The sequence below is a fragment of the Vicugna pacos genome, chromosome X (genome assembly GCF_048564905.1).
Source record: "Vicugna pacos chromosome X, VicPac4, whole genome shotgun sequence".
In the NCBI taxonomy this organism is placed as follows: Eukaryota; Metazoa; Chordata; class Mammalia; order Artiodactyla; family Camelidae; genus Vicugna; species Vicugna pacos.
This window is the reverse complement of record NC_133023.1, coordinates 68,354,178-68,378,650: the sequence shown is the minus strand read 5'-3', so window position 1 is coordinate 68,378,650 and position 24,473 is coordinate 68,354,178.

Below are 24,473 nucleotides of genomic sequence, written 5' to 3'. Positions count from 1 at the left end.
GATAGCAGATGTGTCTGAAGATATAGTTTTTTAACAATGATCTGTCATCTCTGACTGCTCTTCTAAGTGTTCTTCCTTTCATTTAGAAATTAAAAGAATTTTTCAAGCATAAATTGTGTCTGAGTTATTAATAAGGGTTTATTAGAATAAGGTTATACAGAGCAAATAAAGTAAGTTTTCTTAAATCTTATTTTAAGTGAGAAATAGATGCATATAGTTGTTTAATACCCTCTGGAATATCTATCAATAAAATAGCATATTTCTTTGATATGATTCTGTCACAGAACATTTTTATGGTTATACTTAGGAACAAAATGAGTAGTCACAGTAGCTGTTTTACTATGCATTAAACTAGCTGTCATGTATGAAAGTTGGGAATTTATCTCCCAGAACCAATGTCATCCTCTCAGCATAAGCCCGAATACAGAAAAAGATTTGTCATCATTGAGAATCCTTTTTTTAAGGACTAGAATCAACTTTGTTCAAATCTGAATGAAAAACATCTTTTAAACTCAGGTTGGTACAATGCTTTTAATCTCAAGTTGGGAGAAAGTTTACATCTCAAATGTGGAGGACAAAAACAAGATGCTAGAAGCTACAATGATATTGTCAAACAAATAAAAACAATATGTTATTTGTTCATAACTTTTATTAAAGGAAATCAGTTAACAAAGGCAAGTCATATCAAATAACCATTGCTGCCTTTATGACACTAAATAGGTGGTTTGAAAAGCTTTCCTTTATGATATATATTTATTCAACAAAAGTCTATTTGGACACTGTGAAGAATCAATATACCTGAATCAATAGGACACTAATGATTTAAATTGGAGAGGGTTTATGAGACAAACAAAAATTAATTTAAAAACTTGGATCACAATTCTACTAGTGTAATCATATTCTTATATCAAATTTTTGGCTTATAAAAATCAAATCTTATGAAAGAGTGACTCATTTTACACATATTTATTTAACTACCAACTTTTACTTCTTATTCCACAAAATTATTCAACCTCTGTAAGATTTGTATTTCAATACACTCACTAAATTTTCAGTGGTTCTAAGGTTTAAAGGAAAAAATTGCTCAATAAAGTATAACATGTGTCCTTTAAGATACAGAGATCCGATTTTTAATCCATGACTTATAGCCATTTTATTAGTGCTATTATTATTGCTTCTCTTTGAGTAAAAGTTATTTTTATTTAGATTATTCTGCTTTATAGAAAAAATTAACAAGGCTAAGCTACTCATATAAATTTTATGATCTAAAAATGGCATGATTGATTTTCAGAGTGTCTATAAATAGATCTTCCTCAGATTATTTGTCAAAATATTTTGTCCTCAGTTTTGCAAAATTTCTAATTCTTGTATATAGAGCCACCACTGTTGCTAACAAGAGAACTAGTTTTACTCTAAACCTCAGCTCCTAATTTGTGTTAGCTCTTCTATTTTTTTGTTGCATTGTTTTGGAGCTGGATCATGGCTTGCCTTCTAAGTATCTGTGAGACCAGTTGTGAAAGATTTTATATGCACTGATAACAAAAGAACATAAAAGAAGTAGGAATAAGACAGGAGGGAAGAGAGCAGGGTACAGCCATTAAAAGAATTACACAGCAATTGAGGATACAACATAAACTGGTTAAAAGCAACTCAGCCCAAGATAATGGATGATTTGACTTCCAGTGGACCTTGAGCCTCATTATACACTCATTGTAATGTGCTAGCATGCTAAATGATACACCTACAGGTGCCATGACAGTTCCTAGGCCAAAAAGTGTGCAGGGCCTAATTCTTGGAAATCCTTGTCCCTTCCTCCAAAACAATCAGAATAATCCTCCTACTTGTTAGCATACGACACCACCCAGCCCATAAAAACTAACTGCCTCCCACACCTCATGGCTGATCTCACTTTCTTAGATGACCCCATGATCTAGGGCCACCTTTCTGGCCTTCTGAGATGGCCCACACTCTGTCTATGGAGTGTGTATCTCCCTGAATGAATCTACTTTCACTTTACTATGGCTTGCTCTTGAATACTTTCCTGCATGAGACAAGAACTTATATTCTCCAGCAACAGGACTAGTATATAGGCATTATTTTCCATTCACAATTCCTTTAATATAATTTCATAATTAAATTCAGTATGTAGATTCTAAATTTAGCATTGTCAAATCTGGCTTCAAGATGGTCTTGGCTAAAGTTTTCTTTTTCCATCAGAAATAAGTGTAATATATCAAATTTCAAATAAAAGAGGGAATCCCAAATTAATGCACTGGGATTTTTTTTTTTTTACTATGTGGAGAAGAAAAAAAGTACTATATTAATTTCCTATTACTTTCATAACAAATTACCATAGATTTAGTGTCTCTAAACAACATCTACATATTATCTCACATTTATATAATCAGAAGTCTGGAAGACTCAGTTGGATTAACTACTCTGGGTCTTACAAGTCTCTTATTGGGCATCTCTGGGAACAATCTGCTTCCAGGCTCATTCAGGTAGGTGACAAAATAAATTCCTCATGCCTTTTCCTTGCTGGCTGTCAACAGTGACTGTCCTAGCTCCCAGAGATCTCTTTTCCCTCCTTGAATGTGGGTCTGTACATATCACAGTTAAGAACAGCGCATCAAATTCTTCTCCTAGTTGGAATGTAATTCTCTTCTGCCACATCTCTCTTATCCTAGCTAGAGAAGTTTCTTTTAAGTGATCTTTTAAGTATTTGTTTGAAACAAAAATTGACTGAACTATGTGGAGAAATAGAGAATTCTGTAATCACAGTTTGCAAATATAACACTCTTTACTTAGCACTTAGTAGAACAATTTGGAAAAAAAACTCAGCAAAGACAAAGAATTGAAAAACACTATTAACTTGGCTTCACTGATATTTATAGAACTCTAGAGTCACTAAAGGAAAAATACATATTCCTTTTAAGTGAGCACATTGTTTGTCAAGATCGATCATACAATGGCCATAAAAACATCTCAATAAATTTAAAAATAAAACACTCATTGTATTTTATTTTATCCTATTAATGATAACAAAAATGCAACATACCAAATATTTGGTATGCAGCTAAAAACATTGCTTAAAAAGAAATTCTTAAGATTAAATGCTTGTGTTAGCCAAAAAAAGAAAGATATACAAACAATGATCAGTATTTCACTTCAAAAAAAAAATGAGAAAAAGGGCAAGTTAAATCCAAGTAAAGAATAAAAATAAAAACAGAATAAATAAAGAAAAGAAACAAGTTAAAAATCAGTGAAACAAAACTTTTGTCTTTTTTAATAATCAGTAATACTGGTAAATCCTAGGTTAGCTAGATTAGCTAAGAAAAAATCTAGGAGGCACAAATTCCTGACATCAGGAATTAGAGAAGAGAAATCCCTAAAAACCCTGCAGACAGTAAAAATATAATGTGGAGATTTTTATAAGCATATACCATTTTGAAGATAAAAGTTAAGATATATGTTGAATGATAGTTTTGGAAGTCCTAGCCACAGGAATCAGAGAAGGAAAATAAATATAAGGAATCGAAATTGGAAAGGAAGATGTAAAACTGTCACTGTTTGCAGATGACATGATGCTATACATAGAAAATCCTAAAGATGTCACCAGAAAACTACTAGAGCTCATCAATGAATTCAGTAAAATTGCAGGATACAAAATTAATATAAATAAATCTGTTGTGTTTGTATACACTAACAACAAAATATCAGAAAGACAAATTAAGGAAACAATCCCATTTACTACCACATCAAAAAGAATAAAATACCGGGGAATAAACCTACCTAATGAGGTAAAACACCTGTACTCTGAAAACTATAAGACACTGATAAAACAAATTGAGGAGAACACAAACAGATGGAAAATATACCATGTTCTTCAATTGGAAGAATCAATATTGTTAAAATGATCATACTGCCCAAGGTAATCTGAAGACTCAAGGTGATCCCTATCAAAATACCAATGGCATTTTTCAAAGAACTAGAATAAATAATTTAAAAATTTATATGGGAAACATAAAGTCCTTGAATAGCCAAAACAATTTTGAGAAAGAAGAATGGAGCTGGAATCAGTCTTCCTGACACTAGACTATACTACAAAGCCAGAGTAATCAAAACAGTATGGTACTGGTACAAAAACAGGTATATATGGTCAATTGCTCTATGACAAAGAGGCAAGAATATACAATGGAAAAAAGATAGTCTCTTCAGTAAGTGGTGAAGAGAAAATTGAACAGTTGCATGTAAAAGAATGAAATTAAGACATTCTCTAACACCATACACAAAAATAAACTCAAATGGATTAAAGACCCAAATAAATGTAAGACCAGATACTATAAAACTCCTACAGGAAAACATAGGCAGAACATTTGCCGACATAAATCACAGCAATATATTTTTTAAACCAGCTCCTGGAGTAATGGAAATAAAAGCAAAAATAAACATATGTGATCTAATTAAACTTAAAAGCTTTTGCACGGTAAAGGAAACCATCAACAAAACAAAAAGATAACCTACTGAATGGGAGAAAATATTTTCAAATGATATGACCAATAAGGGATTAGCATTCAACTTAAACAGCTCATACAACTCAACATCAAAAAAACAAACAGCCCAATTTTAAAAAATGGGCAGAAGAACTGAATAGTTCCATTCTTCCACAGAAGAAATGCAAATGACCAACAGGCACATGAAAAGATACTCAACATCATTAATCATCAGGGAAACGCAAATCAAAACCACAATGAAATATTACCTCACACCTGTCAGAGTAGCTAACTTTAAAAAGAATACAAATAAAAATATTGACAAGAATGTGGGAAAAAAAGGGAACTCTTGTACACTACTGGTGAAAATATAAATTGGTGTAGCCACTGTGGAAAACAGAGTGGAGGTTTCTCAAAAAACTGAAAATAGAATTACCATATAACCCAACAATTCCACTCCTGGTATATATGTGAAAAAAACAAAAACACAAATTAAAAAAGATACATGTACCCAATGTTTATAGCAGCATTATTTACAATTGCCAAGATATGAAAACAACCTAAGTGCCCATCAACAGATGAATGGATGAGGAAGAAGTGGTATATATATATACAATGGAATACTACTTAGCCATAAGAAAGAATGAAATTTTGCCATTTGCAGTAACATGGATGGACATGGAGGGCATTATGCTGCATGAAATAAATCAGATAAAGACAAATACTGTATGATATAACTTACATGTGGAATCTAAAAAAATACAACAAACTAGTGAATAAAACAAAAAGTAGACTCACAGATATAGAGAACAAATCAGTGGCTAGCAGTGGGGAGAAGGGATATGGACAAAAAAGGGATGGTGGAGTGGGAGGCACAGGTTATTGGGTATAAGATAGGCTCAGGGATGTGTTATACAACATGGGGAATATAGCCAATATTTTATAATAACTGTAAATGGAAAGTAACCTTTGAAATTGTATAAAAATAAATTTTAAAAAAGATATATGTTGACATGAAGTTATGAAATGTACTGGCGACATGTTACCAAATATGAAGTGATAAACAGATTGTTTTTCAGAGAGGTCTCTGTGAAAGGAAATCTTTAACTTTAGTTGAAATGTTTTCAAATATGAGGATATAGGGAAAATGGCATTTGAAAAACAAAAAACTAATGAAATAGCCTCTTCATATGACTAAAGGAAAAGCCATCAGAATGCAATGAGAAATATAAGAACCTATCTATTTGGAACCCATTGCCAGACAACCTTCAAGAAAAATGAATAAAAATAGATTGTTCTGTCAAATCCAAATCCAAGGTAAACTTTCTCCAAGTTAGTCAAATTTCTCAACCTCTTCATTTTACACAGAAAGCAGTTCCTGTTTTCTGTGACCTAACTAAACTAAGTCTCAGATGATCTTTGCCAACTACAAAGTTAAATTTCTGAGTGATCAATGTTAAATTTCTGGGATACTGGAACCATGAACTTGGGTATTCATTAGTTCCACAGTAAAGACCAAAACTGTTTTCTGGTCAAAGCCTATGTATACAATATGAATTGTGCTCACTTGATCCTTGTGGACCTAGAAGTTCATACACTAATGCACTCTGTTGGATAAGGAAACTTACAGTGTATTGCTTTCCAGGAATCTAAGAAACTTGTACAAGGAACCTTAACCCCTCTTCAGAGAAGGTTGGGATACTCTCCTACTATGACCAATAATTGCAATGAACTAGAACCTGTAGCACCTGGGACCTACTATAATTGGCCTTGCCATATCTTGAAGATATAGAACTTAGCCAATATGACCCACTGCTTCCCCATTTGGTTATCTTCATGAACACTTGAATCTACTGGGGAAGTTTTTATTTATTTTTCTTCTATCATTAGCCATGAGGAGACTTTTATCCTCATGATAATCCCAATCATTTAAAAATTTACAAATAAAAAAGGGAAAAATCAGGGATTGCATCCCTGGACAATTTTTTTAGTTTAGTAGCCAAAAAATAAATTGAGGAGATAATGAGGACTGGATTTGCTTTTATCAAAAGTAAATAAACATTCTGGGGCAGCACTATACAACTCGACATTGTAACTCACAAGCCATTGATTGAATCAAGTCTGCCAACCAACAAATTTGGTTTGTCCTTTTAATGAATCTGCCAATATTCACCTGGATAATAAGGACAGTATTTGTTCAACACAAGATAATATAAATTGCATGTGGTATAAAATCCAAATTTAGAATGAGCCAGCAAGTGTTCATCTTTCTTTTCTTTATGGTCATCAAATTCATCTATTTCTCATGTCACACTGTGGAAAAACACAATTTTTCAAACTTATGTGTGTCACCCTTTTAGAAAGAATAGTTATTTGAATTTGTCTTATCTTCAAATATTATCCAGATTGATCATACTTAGCCTGAGAATAGATAAAGACAATTAGCTGTTTTGATCCTTAAAACATTTTATGTTTGTTAAGCTTAAGAACATGTGGACTAAGAATAATGCGGGATAATGTAACTTCACTTCTAGTATTTTCTGGTGTGTGTAGGGGGGTAGAAAAAACAGAATAAGCAGTGGACCTGATGATGTCTCTAAGACGCTAAAGAAAGATTTGTTAAAGATGAGCTGTAACACAGAAAATCTGCTGGCAGAAAATTGGAAGTTGGTTGTAGATACAAACCTGGCTGCTAGCATACCTTGAAAAGAGAACTCTGGAAAATTGATTGTTACGTGAAGTAGTTGATCCCCACCCCCCAAAAAAAAGAAAGAAAAGAAAAGCAAATTTAAATAAGCTTTAACACAGTTGTATACAATGGTAGAACTGTCTGTAAGACCTGTGGCTTGATGAAATTTTAACAGACATTCTGGCTGTCTTTGAATATTTGCAGCACTGTATTAGTATTGCTACTGAGTAAAATGAGATTGTTGAAGACTATCTTTACAATATATACATATGGTTGAGAAAAAACTTCTTAGCTGTAAGTGCTATAAACTTGAAAAAAAGAGTGTAAAGTAAAATATCCATTTCCATCAATAAACCATAAATAATAGAACAACCAAATGAAATAAATATGAATCTGCAAATCAAAGAAAAGAAATTAAAATCCACTAGATTTTTTTAGAAATTATTAGGCCTTAATCTAAATCATTCCAAATAGTTGTCATATACAACCGATTTTTCAAGCAGGGCCTGTCTTGTTGCAAGAATTGATTGACAAATCCAAGAAAATTGAATTACTAAGCAATAACTTCATTTTTATATGCCAGAAATAGTCTCACTAATATAATGTTTTGATCTTAAGCATTTAGAAATTGTATTATGTAATATTTATGATCATCAGGAAAAAGTTACTCAATGCTTTCAAAAAGCATTTAGAAATTGTATTATGTAATATTTATGATCATCAGGAAAAAGTTACTCAATGCTTTCAAAAATTATTTTTAAGATCAAGTCTTAATAGATTGTGTATAGCTCTTATTTTAAGTGAAATCTAGGGAAATTATACACTCAGATATGCAATATTGATTTCTTTAAATGCTGCTTGACCAATTGTTTGATTTTATTATTTGCTTAAAATTGTGTAATGTGCACATGTAGTCAACAAATATTAATTTTAAGTACTTTGCTAGATACGAAGGAACACAGAAATGTAAGATAATGTTCCTGTAATACAAGAAATTTAAAGTTTATTGTGGTAAATAGATAAATAACCCCCAAATAACTATTCATTGTTGTAAAAACAAGGATCATGAATGTAAAGGAGCTGTGGAGTACAAAATGTGCATTTAATTAAGACAAGAGGAATGTGGAGAGCTCTAGGAAACCACAACTGAGCTGAGAACAAGTAGGTGTTACCAAAGAAAGGCTGGAGTGAATTCTTGTCGAAGAGGATGACATGAACAAAGACCCAGAATTACAAGGTGGTATTTAGTGCTATCAGGGAACTTCAGGTAATTCATTATTGATTGAATTATTGAATGCTCAGGAATGAGGATGTAAAGAAGATAGCAGGCATTAGACTGAAAGGTCTGATGAACTATGCTAAGTAGCTTGAAATTTATTACCTCTTAGATTCTGAAGAGGCACTGCAAGATATGCAGCAGAGTGGAAATGTCATCTCTGCATTTTATAAAAGTTATTCTGTTGACTAATACAGGTGGGATATTGTGGGGTGAGAAAGAATGATGTAGAATGGGTGGCCTGGGCAAAACTCAAGAGAAAAACATCAGTTTGTAGTCTATTGCAGCCTCTAAGGAGAGATGAAATCATAGTCTAAATATGAGAGTGACAATAGGAATGGAAAGATAGGAATGCATTTAAGAGATACACAGGAGTTAAAATGGAAGGTATTTAATTGTAGTATCACCAGTATACTTAGTTGTGGAATTTTTTTTCAGAACTATGTTGCAGAATAGGCAGATGGTTGAATTGTTCTAGGGTTAGAATTTTGTAAGGTGGTGAGTATAAATGAGAAGGTAGCAAGCAATGTGAAGATGCTGGTGAGAAAGTAAATGGCTTCATTTAAAGTAAATCTTAAATTTGCATAGTATATCCACTCACCTATTTCAAGACATTTATGTCATTTCTACTTTTTGGAGAGGAAAGTTTTTGGGGTGCTGGAATCAGTCTACATCCTGATCATGATAGTGGCTACAAATAACTATGCAGATATTAAAACTCATAAACATATATATTAAAGATAGTATATTTTACTATCTATAAACTTTAAAAAATGCATGATAATTCAGTAAGAGGGGTATTGAGCAGATGATTCAGATATAAAATAAAAACTTGAAGGTAAATTTATAATTTATATGCTAACAAACATCCAGCAATAAAGTAAAATTTTGCATCATTCAAATGATTGGTCTTTCATTTTTTATTCACTTGTAAGTCATGGCAAATAAATGCAACTTTTGCATGTATGCAACCTTGTACATCTATCTCCAATTGATCCAGATTTTTAGTTCATTCACATCACTTTCTTAGGCTATGTCTAGAGTATCAATCTGCAAACTATACATCAGTAGTTGAGTACAGTTGAGTACCCTCCCTCTAAAAATTAGACAATCAGTCTCAATAAAGATTTCATGAAATTGAAGAAATACACATATTCCTTAGAAGGAAATGCAAGTTGTGTATCTAGTCTAATTTTTTGACTAGCTATGTTTTAAAATTGGAGATGGCTCACTCCATTAGTGATCTGAAAATATATTTAACTCTGATATGTTCAGTTGTTCAGTCTTAGTGTTGCAGTCCCTCACTGTCCTGCTGAACAGGATCTGAAACTCTAAAGTGTGTAATATTATGTATTGCCTCTAGCCTGAAAAAGAATTTCAGTGTCTCCATGTCAAACATTTTTAACCCATTTTACATTGAACTTGGGCAAGTAAACATTGTTAAGAGAATTTCTGACATAAAAATAATTGTTTTGTGGGAGAATGTGAGTAAACACAAATTTAAAAACACTCTCTTAGAATTATGCGAGCTGGAATGGCATTCTGTAACTTACTTTTTAACAGATGTTAAACAAATGATGCTACATACTGATTAAATTAAATGTTCAAGCCAAATATATCAGTTTATAGGTATGTTTACATCTCTATATTTTGAAATAAATGATTTCTCTTTCATATGCTGAAACCAGCACACAATTTCCTCTTCTCCTGGGTCTGTCATTTCCTAGTCAACATCACTGGGGAAACAGCAGGAAAAAGAAGAAAGATTCATCATGTTTACAAGTGTTGAATTTGTAGTTCCATATAGCTAACTGGCTTTATCCTTAGCCACAGTCTCCAACTCAGCCTTGATCAGAGGAGTAGAGGGACCAGTGCAGATTCATTACAAGGCACGTCAAACAATCTATTCTCTAATTCTTTTTCTTAATAATTCCATATGAGAATTTTTTTCATTTAATCTTTATCAGTTTAGGAAAAATAAGAGACAGGGAATTTGAAAAGAATATGATTAATGTATGGAGACTCCTGCAGGCTTTACTTTGGTAATGTATTAAGAAAGTAAGTAAGTACAGTTTGCATACATTTGAATCCATGTTAATATATATTAAATGCTATCTATTAAATGCTAAACTTTCACTAGATTTTAAATGCAATCAAAATTTAATTTCAACATTTATATTTAATATCAATAGTGAGAGATCATGGTGGGACAGAAGATTGCTTAGAGTACCTATTTTCCTAAATAAACAAAAAACACTGAAAGGAATTTGCAAAAAAAAATGATGTAATGAACTGAAAATCTTTCATAGGTTTATGACTGAATGGAAAGTTGAGTTGAAGAGATTCCTATGGACGAACCCAACTACTAAGAAGCTGTATGACTGTAGTTGTGAAATATGTCTAATTTAAAGATAGTTCACAACATTCAGTTGAACAGATTTCTACTGGTCACAGCCAGAAACTTTTGTGCCAGCTAAAAACAGCCTAGAGCTGGAATACTGGTTAATGTTTCCTGGGTGTGTTCTAGCTAAGAAAAACCTTAAAACTCAAAGAATTGTCAGAAATACTTTAGAGAATCAAAGAGAGATAACTATTAGTGTACTCCTTAGTCTCACTACTGCTTAGAAAATACCAATAATCTGTTTAAACAAAGCGAATCTAAAAGGCTGTTAATAAAGAGCAATGGCAACACAGTCTCAAAATGGATTTCAAAAGACTAGAGCTGCAGCCAAATACCATACTTTGGGGCCCATTAAAAAACCTGTGCTTATAAGCCTGGATAAGTAAGTGTTTTCAGGGATTATTTTTACTAAATTTTGCTTTTGGCCTTAAATCAAGGTAGCAGGATGCTCCAAGTTATTAAACCAAAACATCCTAGACACACATTACAGTCTGAGAAAATAACATTGCCATATTTAAAACTCAGGTTAGAAGCAGATTTCTGGTATCCTTCACTGCAGCTGTAAAGAGGCCAATATAGTAATTGTACAGTGAGCAGCTTAAGTGATGTACTAGACTAATTTAAAATAATTTTATTTGAAAGCCAACTACTTCAGCAATATCCATGAATGAATGTTATCATTTGTGGTAAGATGTTTAATAAATTAAGATTTTCCAATTCTGATAGAAATAGCCTTGAAGATTAAGATTAATGTATGAAATAATCCAGGAAAGAGTTGAATTAAGAAAGAGGAGAAGATGTGATGACCAATTGTATTGATTAATATCTGTAATGATGATAGGTAGCATTTTCCCAGGGCAGAATGAGAAGTCGTACAGGCCTTAGTCTCCATGTCTGTTTCTACCAAAATTGGAAAATCTTAATTTAATAACCTGAAAAAAATTCACTATATCAGTCTCCAAAGGTTTTATGATCAAAACACCTTAGATGATATGGTTGAAAATTATGAATTTGATATTTGAATCATCCTAGGTATATTACTGTGACCCTGAATGTTAGAATGAGGGTAGCTTTTACAATCTGATTTTCCAGTTTATTTTTATTTATAAACTTAGAAATGGCTTCTATTAAGTGCTATACTATTAAAACTAAGTGACACCAAAAGATCTTGAAAAGTTGACTTGGGGGATAAAAATACCAAGGTTATTTTGCAGCTCTCCCAAGTACCTTTAAACTAAATAGGTCACTTTCCCATGAGTTTTAAGGCATCTTCTTTTAGGCTGATTATATGCATCTAATGTTTAAAATGTAAGAAAAATACAGTGCAACTAATTTATAATCTGTCACTTTAAGATAAATAATTCTCATAAAAGTCGTTATCTTAGTCAATTCAGGTTGCCATAACAAAATATCATGCACTGAGTGCCTTAAACAACAGAAATTTGTTTTTCACGGAACTGGAGGCTGGAATGCCCAAGATCAAAGTGCTGGCTGATTCAGTTCCCAGTAGAAGCTCTCTTTCTGGCTCAGAGATGGCCACATTCTTGTCCTCACATGGCCTTTCCTCAGTGCATACATGTGGTGGTGGAGGAGAGGTATCTCTCTTTTTATAAGGCTACTAATCAATCCATCATGAGGGCCCTGCCCTAATGACCTAATCTAGCCCTAATTACCCCTCAAAGACCCCATCTCCGAACATGATCACATTGGAAATTAGGGTTTCAACATATGAAGTGGCAGGGAGCAATGCACAGACATTCAGTCCATAATAGTCATTTTAAAAGAGTCTGCAAAGTTTCTTCATCTTACCCATCTCTCTTAAATATAACTATTTGTAAAAATTAAATGACAAATGCATTGATACCAAATCAGTGATTTTTTTTGCACCAATGAACTGATATATATATATATATATATATATATATATATATATATATATATTGATTGTAAGTAAAATATAAAAATTTTCTATATTTTTAATTTTTTGATGCTGTGGCCCCTTAAGCATATAGTTCTTTTTTAATTCCCTATATATCACTAACATATATTCACTTTCAATTCATTCTAAGATTTCTGACAGTCCTATAATTAGTAAAATTATGTCTCCATACTACATACAGATCAAGAAACTTTAGTCAAGACCTTTGTGGTACCACAGAAAAGAGACTCACTGTTTCAGGAAACATTCCTTAACAAAGAGAAAATGCCTGGGGTTGTACACAACCCCATCCATATGTATCCAGAAGTGTTACATCAAATTTTTTGTATGCTGTGATGTCAGATTGGACTGTATTTGAATCTCAAATCTTTCACTTATAAGCTGTGTGGTTTTAGAAAACCTAATTAACTCTTTAAACTCAGTTCCTTCATCTGTAAAGTTTAAATGATACTATACCTACTTTGTGTGTGTATTATGTTACAGGGCACATACTACACTTAAAAATGTTTTTACAGAAGCAACAAAATACCTCTCTCTCTCTCTCCCTCCATGTAAATAAACATATATATATAAAGTGAGAGAGGAGGTGACAATCATTGTTACGTGTTTTTAAGTGAGTTATGGAAAATAAACATCTGTACCTTTTACAGGAAGAACACGAGTAAATATCAAATACACATGTGTTTGCATTTGTGAGTGTGTGCCATTCTTCATATATTACCTTTAGTCACTTTACTTCAAATAATGAAACTAACAGTGATTTTACACTAAATTATTTCAGAAATCACTGAAGAAATTGTGACACAAATTATGAGAACTCACTTTCACTAGAGCATAGAACAAAGAACTATATCTGAAAAGATGGTGAGCCAATTTGACATATTGTATTGGTGGTCTAATCATCTTAATAAATACTTAAAAAGTATGTTAAATAATTCATAAGAAACATGGACTCATCTGTCCCTTTTAGAATATATGGAAGAGCTTCAATAACCATTCAAAGAAAAAAATCACTTAGCTAAAATTAAAAAAAGAATACATAGATTGCTTTCATTCTGAATCAATTTAAATAAAATAAGGCGATCAACTTGAATAAAAACTAATAAACTGTTTCCCAAACATTCCCAAGTGGTTATTTTTCCATTTTATATATAACAGGATGGGTTATTGAGATGTTGATAGCAGTTAGTGACTTAGAGAACTTTTGAAGCTAATATGCTAAAACGGAGATAGCCATCTGTTACTGATCAAAAATCAACTATGATATACAAAAAAAAAAAAGAAAGAAATGCCCTTTTGGGTGTTCAAATTGAGTAAAATACATAGGAAACAATAGTATAATTTTATGGAGACTACAATGAGATAAACTATGCATTCTTTTAATATGGAAACAAAATCATGGGCAGTTTAACATCATGAATTGAGAAGACTATTGAAAAATTTTTCTAATTTGTTTTTGGAATATTACATTTGTAATCCAAATTTCTTCAAGGCTTGGTATTCTGAGATCACAGTTATTTTTTGTTTGATTTTTAACTAAATATGTAAAGGGCTGATTTTTATCATATGCCTCAGTTTATTGACACATTACTGCCAGGAGTCTATGCAAGACCCTTCTATTTTTTCATGCATTTATTTTTTTTTAATTCACTTGTATTTCCATTCTCTATTTCTGATCCCTTCCCTTCCTATGTCTTCCTATGTGTTTGTTATGAATTTTTGTTGGTATGTATTCTCATGAAATATGTATTTTTGTTATATATTTTCCATTTCTCTTTGTTCTAAATTTTCCTTTCAAAACACCATAGCCCAGCAGGCTCATTATTGTGTTTTACAAAACAAAATAAAGTGAAATGAAAGAAAAGAAAATTTAATTTCAGAAACACTTTCATTGCCTCCCTTCAAATATGTACATCTTTCATCTCAATAGCTTAGTCCCAAACACCTCAAAGTCCTTTGATTCCTCCCTTTTTCCCTTAGTTCTTATTTCACTCTGTCTTTTCATTGCCTTTGTATTGCCCCAAGTTCGGGATCCTCTCAGTGGCTGTGAACTATGAATGGTGCATTGTAGAGCATAAAGTCCTGGAATTTCTCATTCTCTCTGTGTGTTGTACAATGACATTTACATAGGAAAAAATGTATATTCAGTAATTCAAATATCAAATTAACCACAAAAAAGCTACTTCACTCAAGATGCATCTGCATGGCTATTCATTTTTTCCAGAGATTTCATTGAAATGTACCATAATTCAGCTTTTCTCTTGATTAAATATGACTTTGGGGTTGTCCTAGGAACTTACCTACCATGTACAAAATTGTTTCAGTGACAAAATGCCTTTTAAATTTCAAAACAAATAACTTTTGAAACACAATTTGTTGATAAGCTGGGGTATGTAGTTATTCAACACAATTCACACCATTGCAAACCATTTTCCAAGCACACTGGTGAACTTCATTCTACTATAAATGTTTCATGAGATGTGTCAGTAAGACAAAAGACATACCTTGCCTAGGGATTTAACTATAACAAAAAGGATAGAACTAACTTACTAAGTTACGTTCTCCTGAGCGATGAGTATGTTGGCATATACATCAGTATTCAATAAAATTCCGATTACTCATATGCTTAAGGGGCCCAGTGTTTGATGGACAATTTTCATGCAACCACCAGGAACATAATTTTGAACAGCAACGTTAACTCTTCTGTCATTTAAGTGATTTGGGAATCAGTGATTCACACTGTTCCTGGGGGAGTCTCCATTTCAATCCATATTTCAAACAATGATTAATTAAGTCTCACAGCACCTTGAGACCTAGTCTCTAATTTACATGCAAGAAACTTAAAGTAAAAGCATGAAAATTTAAGTGACTTTTTAAAGACCATAATGAGGGATGAGATGACTGCAATTACCCAAACAAATCTAACTAAATCCTACTTCAAATGTTAAACTGGCATCATTGTGCCAACAGTCTGAAGTTATCAGAGTGCCAAACATGTGTGCTACAAGGCATTGGAAGCTGAAGATGCAAGATACATTTTTCCAGAGTCTTTCCAGCATCAAGAACCCAAAAGTTGGGAATAGTAGTCCTGCCTCTGCTATTGTTGTCAAGTGGTCACCCCCTTCCTGTTTGTCATTTTGTTTCTCTGTTTAAGAAGCTGCAGACTATGAAACAAAATAAGTTAAATCATATGGAAAACACATGAAGAGAGGGTAGGCTGAGTCTTCATGAGGCACCCTGACCCAATGAGGCATGAAGTTGAGACATGACCAAATGCTAGCCATTTTTAAAAGTAACAGCCATGGATGTGCTGCTTCTGGGCAAGCATCCTCTTTGGTGTGGAAAGTTTTAGCAGAGGCATCTTAGAATGTCATATCTTTATAGAGAAAATGTGCAAGATTCTATATGAGAATTGCAAAATAAGTTCCTTAGTTGTTTGAACATCAGAAGCTATGGGTGTCTTCTCTAAGCAAGGAAATGTACTAGGTTGTTCTAAACACACAAAGCACTCAACTTGAAGAATTATTGTGCTTTCTTGAATATGTGGAAATAATTCCATGATTTTATGTGTTGTTTTAGAGTACCCTGTTTATTACGGTCTTTTTAAGAAACATGACACACTCAAAGGGGTGATTAAAAAGAATGTAATGAAAGGACAGGTAGAAAGCAGTGAGGTGTCATAAAGTATTCCAGGGTTGTTAACAACAGCTAGTTTTTACTATCATTAGGATCTTAGAAACATCCTTAGGGCCATCAAAAAACAAGATGTGGTTATAGAAGCTCTAGGACAAGTGAAACTAGAACCATAGGAGGATCCTTCTCAGTAGGATCTGTGGCCTTGGGTGAAGAAATGCAGCCACTGCCAACCCATAGCTGGCAAGGAGTGAGCTGGGAAATCCTCGAATTTCTCTTTCATCATTCTGTACTCGCCTATGTTTCCCATTGGCAACCAAGATCCATAGGGAAAAATAGCCAAGTCATTGCAGTTCATATAGATAAGCATCTCAAGGCATTCAGAGGAGGGGAAAGGGTGAAGAGCATACCTGGAAGAAGTAACTGAAAACACTTAGCACAGTCTATTCCCTTTTACCCCACCTCCCCTTAGCTTCCACTCTTGTTCTTTGTCTGGATGAAAAAATATATCCCAAACAAAGGGAGCACAAAAAGTTCAATCAGCTACTGTATCATTGCAAGATAAAATCCTTTTAGTCATATTCTGACTTAAAATTCAAAATAAAATAGCTCTTTAGAAGGGAAGGGGGTAATTAATATAACACATCACTTTTAGCTTGTCACAAGGTCTTAAACTGCAATCATAGCTTCCTTTTTCTATGACTCATTCTCTATTCCATTACTTTCTGCCAGCATCATGAATAGTCTCTTTACCTGGGAGAGACATCGTAACATTTATTTCTACAATAAGTGTGTCCTTGGTGGTTCCCGGTTTTTTGATGATCACAGTTTTCTATTAACCATGACAAGCTAATACTAAGAGTTGCCCACTGAATTTCCTGAGTTCCAGGTAGAGTTTTCCTCACTCTCCCTGCATGGCAGCAACCTGATTTCCCCTTGGTAATCAGAATTAATTATTCAGTGTCTCTTTTTTTCTACCTGTAGTTTTAGCATCATGAACGTGACCTAAAGTAAGTCTCAGCTTTCATCTTACTAGAACCATGACTGTATTCCTGCTGTAAGTATACTACCCTGACCCACCAAGACTTTTTAACATATCGATTCTAAGGTTTCAGGGATGAGAAACAAACATTACTCTACTGCGTTACTAGGTTTAAGAGTGATAACAGCAATCTTACTTCCATCCCTGGGTTCCCAGACGCACAAGTTTATGCTACAGGGAAGAGGCATACTTTTGACTAATGTTTCAAGAATATAATGCAGCCTGTATGACAGCATCCCTATATCAAGTGTATTGCTAGCTGGGATTGTAACTGAAACTTCAGAAGAATATCCCAGTATTCTATCAAAACAATTATTCCTGGTTAGTGGGATAATGAGGCATGAAACCTTTACATTGTGTGTGCTCATCACCTTATTTCCTTCTCGGTAAAAGAAGTCTCTTGTTCATAGGTGATGTTGTGTGAGATACCACAGAGATAGGTAAGGCACTCTGCATTTAAGCGTGACTGTAATGGCCAGGGAAAGCAAACCTATATCCAGATTATGTGTGTATTCTTGTGAGAACAGACTGCTTCCTCTTCACAGTGGAAAAGGTCCAATATATTAATCCATCTGCCATCAGGTAGCTGGCAGTTTCTGCCAGCATGTTGTACCAAAATGAAGGTTCACTTTTGGCCTCTATTACTGGAAGGTAGAGCACTTAGAAGTGACAGTAGCCAGATCAGCCTTAGTCAAGGGAAAGCCACGTGGATTAAAAAATGTATATTCTCCATACTTGCTTTCATGGTCCCTTTGTCTATGAGCCCGTTGAGTAATCACAGCAGTGCAGAAAGCTACTGACTGATAACTACAGAATGAGTCATTATGTCCATCAAATAGCCTCCTCTCCAGTAAATGTCCTCTGATGGTATACAAATTTACATGGAAAATTTATATCCTCATACTCAGTGCCTATTCACACGCCTTTTCCCCAATTCCTGTCACCAATTTTCCAGCTTTCTTTTTTCCAGGTCTCTGCCCAGACACCTAAATTATTGCTCTCTACCCATGAATCAGCATAGATCCACACTTCAGGTTATCTTTCTTCTTATGTACAATGGATAGATAGATGTACCACTTGAAGTCTTGCCCACCAATGGAATTTCCCATTGCCTCAGCTTTTTGGGGCATGCCTGAATAGGGCTCTAATGTAGTGGCCATTCATTTCTAGTTGATACATGCATGTCAGGAAGGCCCAAATATAAACCAGACTCATCTTTTTGCCTCCTTCAGTAAATGGTCATAGTAATCACTCCTTGAAACAAAGGTGTAGGTTAAAGAAGAGGGAGAAAAGAAATAGGAAGAGATATCAAAGAAGTCTAAACTGCCCACTCAGCACTTCACTTGTGTCTTCCTGGCCTGCTTGGGCTCTATCTTGTATAAACTAAGTCATTTAAAAATGAAATCCTCTGCACATATTCAATTTTAGGGTCTGATAATATCTAGTTCATAAATACTAGCTTGAGGTTGCAAAGATGCTTGAGAATTCCACAATCAGGTGTTCAATTATTTTCAGGGACTCTCAAGGCAGGAGCTGACTTTTAAATGGGAAATAACCATTAGTAACAAAAGATATATTCTTAATCCAAAACTCTAGGGATCTAAGCTTTTTCCTGTCACTTTTGTTACTTCTCAGAGATTCTATACATCATCTCTATCTACCATAAACACTCACATTCCTAGATTCAGCTGCCTATATAAGTGGTTATTCAGTCTTTTGTTCTCTGTACCTCTTGACTTTACTCTCTGGGGAATCCTTTCTTGTCCATTTGAATTGGTTACTTCTGAAGAAATAGACACATTGGCAATTGAATAGCTTTCATATCTACCATGCTATAGTTAGAAGAAATAGATTAGATGTATACATTGCAACACAAATAGCTTTTAAAGGCACAGTGAGAACTGAAAAAAAGTAAGAACCAGAATCAAATATATAGTATAATGCAGTTTTCATACATTAAAAATATATTCACCCAAAATGATGTCCATTTTACAAGCACATATACAGCAAAATGTAAGAAAATGAACACATTAGAATAGTTACTATGGAAGAAAAAAATAAGCATGGAGAAAAATGTTACAATGAAGTGAATGAATGAATGAATTAAACAAGAGAGAGACTTTAGATAGACCAATGAAAAAGTGTGCCTTAAACTGAAGTGTATGATCAATTCAAGCTGGATGACCTAGGAGGAGTTTTTAGATTTTTATTTATTTTAAAATTTTTATTGGCACTGGTGGAGACTGAAATGAATGAAAATCAAAGTTAGTTACTTTAAGTATATTCAGTCAGAGAATCAATGTTGTAAATGTCTAACAAGCATAAAATACACATAAAGAACTCCATGAAAATGGTACAATTAAAATATATATATATATACATATGTTTTATCAATGATAATATTTAGCCACATATAATCAATAGTTTTATAAGGGTCAGGGGAGCTTAATTGTGGTTTTATTAATTTCTGTACACTTGCACAGAATCCAGCATTTATAAAATCTATTTCCCAGGCTTATCACAGTGTCTTACATTAATGGATAATATAATGTTATTTTATTCAGGAAGAATTTTTCATTCTGTAGCTTTCTAAAGCCCACATTGACTTGCCTATCTCTAAGAATCCTCTTTACAAGATGATAATGAAGCTTAAAGAATTATTTTGGAGATTATTGCTTAAATACTAGAGTACAATTAATGAGTAGAAATAGTCTAATGCTTAAAAATCCAGTGACTCTTTTTTACCATTTGAACAAATTTGATGGTGAAACTACTTACTGTTGTTTCTCATTTATCCATATTGATTAAAGATAACTTTTTCATAAAATGAGCTTTCACTATTAATTTGCCAACAAATCAAGGTCTTCACACTATACATTTGAGAGAATGATAATATTGCTTATAATATCACAGTTTGTAAACAAAATTATTCCATTTATTGATTGTTTGAACTTGGTAAAATTACCATTCTCGAGGGGACAGGCTAAATTTATGTTCTATTTCCCAAATGAACCACCGTGACAGTTTTACTGCTAAGTAGTATTTTGGTTTGTAATCAAATGTCTCAGTTCCTTTTATGTAGTCAATGGGAACTAAGAAAAGTCCTTTAGAGCAACATGTGCTTCTCTCTAGAGATAGTGTAGAACTCTAATACATTATACAGTTTGAAATTTCCACATTAATGATACATTCATATACTGTATAGGGCCATTCAGAAGTCGCTGGGAAATTTATCTTATTTCTCTGTTTCTTGAACAACTGTCAAATAGAAACTTTAAGTCATTTCATTCAGAGTAAAAACCCATAGACTCTTTTTTTTTAAACATTTTTTATTGATTTATAATCATTTTACAATATTGTGTCAAATTCCAGTGTAGAGCACAATTTTTCAGTTATACATGAACATATATATATTCATTGTCACATTGTTTTCTCTGTGAACTACCATAAGATGTTGTATATATTTCCCTGTGCTATACAGTATTATCTTGTTTATCTATTCTACAATTTTGAAATACAGTCTATCCCTTCCCACCGAGACTCTTGGGACAAATGATTTCATCCCCCCACCCCATACTACTAAGAGAGCTGAACAAACACTCGCACACTTTCTAATAGCTCAAGGCTGCCAAAATAATTTTTTGTTCCACCCAAAACATGAAGATAGGGCCACTGTTTTCCAGTCTCTGTGGGAAGGTAGGAGCTTAACTTCAATAAGCATTGGTTAGAAAATTCAGATGTGTTTCCTATCAGTCAACACTCACTTTCCCCTTTTTGTAAATGTTCACTTCTTGACCCTGCTCAAAGCCTCCCAATTTCCTATTCTATTCTCTCTGTTCTCTCACTCTCCCTTTAAAATGTCCATTCACCTCTGCACAGATACATTTAAGTTCAGTTCACACTGGACTCTTTTCCTTATTGCAATAGTTATTACTGATAAATACCTTTTTTCCCCAGGAATCAAAGTGCATCAATACAAAAAAAGCAATCAGCAACACACAAAGGAAGATAGCAAGACAGAAAAGAGAGCCAAAAAAACCCCACAAGATGTACAAAAAGCAATAAACAAAATGGCAATATTATGAACTTTTCAACAGCAATTACTTTAAATGTAAGTGTATTAAATTCCCCAATCAAAAGACATAGAGTGGCTAAAGGGATTTTAAAAACAGGAAAAAAAAAAGATCCAATTACATGGTGTCTACAGCAGAGTCACTTTAGATTTAAGGACACAGATAAATTGAAAGAGAAAGGACAGAAAAATATATTTCATGCAAATGGTACCTAAAAAAGAGCAGAGGTGACTATATTTATAATAGGCAAAATAGAATAAATAAGAACTGTCATGAGACAAGAAGGTCATCATATAATGATAAAAGGGTCAATTCACCAGGAATACATAATGATTATATGTATGTGTGTGTATATATATATATATATATATATATATATATATCTAACATAAGAGCCTTCAAATATATGAAACAAACATTGAATAACTGAAAGGAGAAATGGACATCAACACAGTAACAGTGGATTTCAATCACCCACTTTTAATAATGTATAGACAGAATATCAATAAGGAAACAGATGACTTGAATAGATCAAATGGACCTGTTAGGCAGTTAGATAGAAATGAGCATCAGGCAAGGGAAAAGGATCGGGCAGGGAGCAACCCAGAAAATAACAGCATGCCTGTGCTCAGGATAAGGGGTTCCAAAAATTTTTACTTTCTCTAAATGAGGGCCAGGAAAGAAGCTGGCTAGAATCAAATGCTGTGGCTGCGCAGTAGAGAGAAGGACCCGGCTTAACTTGACCCAGTGCTCATTATATTGTAATTAACAATGCAATATGAGCCCCTCCTGTAGGTTTCTCTGTGTGCATCATGGGTAAAAGCAGGTGCAACAGGGGATGGGCATGCCTCAGCACAAGGAATGTGAGCTGTCAATCAATCAATCAATCAATCAATCACTAAAAGCCCTTTAAGCCAGGATATAAGAACAGGAAAAACAAAGGAGCAGCGCCATTTTTCCTCTCTTGGGTTGGCCCGCCTCCAATTCTCGGGAGTGTACTATATTTTACTACCCTTTTACTTTACTAATAAAATCATCTTGTTTATATCACACTTTCTGTCTCTGGTTAAAAATTCATTTTTTCTTAAGGCGACAAAGAACTGAGGTAGTTTTTTCCTCCTCCTCCGGGTAACAGACCTAGCAGACATACAAAAACATTCTACCCAACATTAGAATATGAATTCTTATCAAACATGCATGGAACTTTTTCTGAGATAGAGTATGTATTAGGCCATAAATCAAGTATTAAAAATTTTAAGAAAATTAAAATCATAGTAAGTATCTTTTTTGACCACAACACCATAAAACTAGACATCAACTGCAGAAGGAAATTAAATAACACTTTTGAACAACAAATTCGTCAAAGAATTTAAAAGAGAAATTACAAGATCTCTTGAGACAAATGAAAATGAAAGCACAACATACCAAAGTTTAGAAATGCAGCAAAAAGAATTATAATATATATAATACTTCTATATAATATATACTTTTAATACATAAATATATACATATCTGCTTATAATATAATATATAATATTTTAACATACTATATTATATATTATATTATATATTATAAGTATTCCATAGAGTAGTTTTGGAAACATTCCTTCATTCTCAACTTTTTGGAATAGTTTCTGAAGGTTAGATATTAATGCTTCTTTAAATATTTGGCAGAATTTACCTGTGATGCTATCTGGTCCTGGTCTTTTATTTGTTGGGAGTTTTTTGATTACTGATTTAATTTCATTGCTGGTAACTGGTCTTTTCAGATTTTCTATTTCTTCTTGGTTCAGCCTTGGAAAATTTTACGTTTCTAGGAATTTATCCGTTTCTTTTATGTTGTCCAATTTGTTGGTGTATAATTGTTTGTATTATTTTTTATGATCCTTTGTATTTCTGTGGTGTCACTTGTAACTTCTCCATTTTCATTTTTAACTTTATGTTTGAGCCTTCTCTCTGTTTTTCTTGATGAGTCTTGCTACATTTATCAATTTAGTTTACCTTTCAAAAAACCAACTCAGTTTCATGACTTTTTCGTTTTTAATCTCCCTCTCTTTTTTTTTTTTTAGTCTCTGTTTCATTTATTTCTACTCTGATGTTTATATCCTTCCTTCCACTAGCTTTGGGTTTTGTTTTTCCTCTGTTTCTGGTTCTTTTAGGTGTAAGGTTAGATTGCTTATTTGAGATTTTACTTTTTTCTTGAGGTAGTCCAGTATTGCTATAAACTTCCCTCTTAGAAGTACCTTTCCTGTGTCCCATAGATTTTGGAATGTTGTACTTTTGTTGTCATTTGTTTCAAGGTATTTTTAAATTTCATCTTTGATTTCTTCAATGACCCATTGGTTGTGTAATAGCATGTTGTTTAGACTCCACTTTTTTTTTTAGTTTTTTGAGAGTGGCTTTGTGTAGAAGGTGTCCTGTGGGGCCCAGTAGCACAGTCCTCCCTAGTCACAAAAGCCAGGTTCTCCAAAAGTGTTTACTGTTTGGGCTGCATATTCCCTCCTGCTATGGCTGGGCCATGATTACTGCAGACATGTTAGTGTGCAGGGCAGGCCCCAGGTGCACCTAGCTGTAAAGCCCAGCCAAAACTGTTGTGGGCACTCTGGTGTGTGGGGTGGACCCCCTGAGTGGAAGATGCTTTGTGGGAATGCTGGTGCTGTCTGAGGGCAGTTGCTGAAACTGGCAGTGTATTTTGGAGGGGCACTGGCTGTGTTGAGTTCTCAGGTGAAACCAGGGCAGAGCAAGCAGTGCTAGGAAGTTAGATGGGAAAAATCAGAAATAACACCTACCAGCACTGAGCCAGCTAGGTACAGAGTGAGCCAAAATAAAAAAAGAAGTGCTGATGTCCACCAGCTACTCTATACCCAGAGAAAGTTTCAACAGATCATGCCCCTTGGAGACATGTCCTAAAGTTAATTAGTGAATCT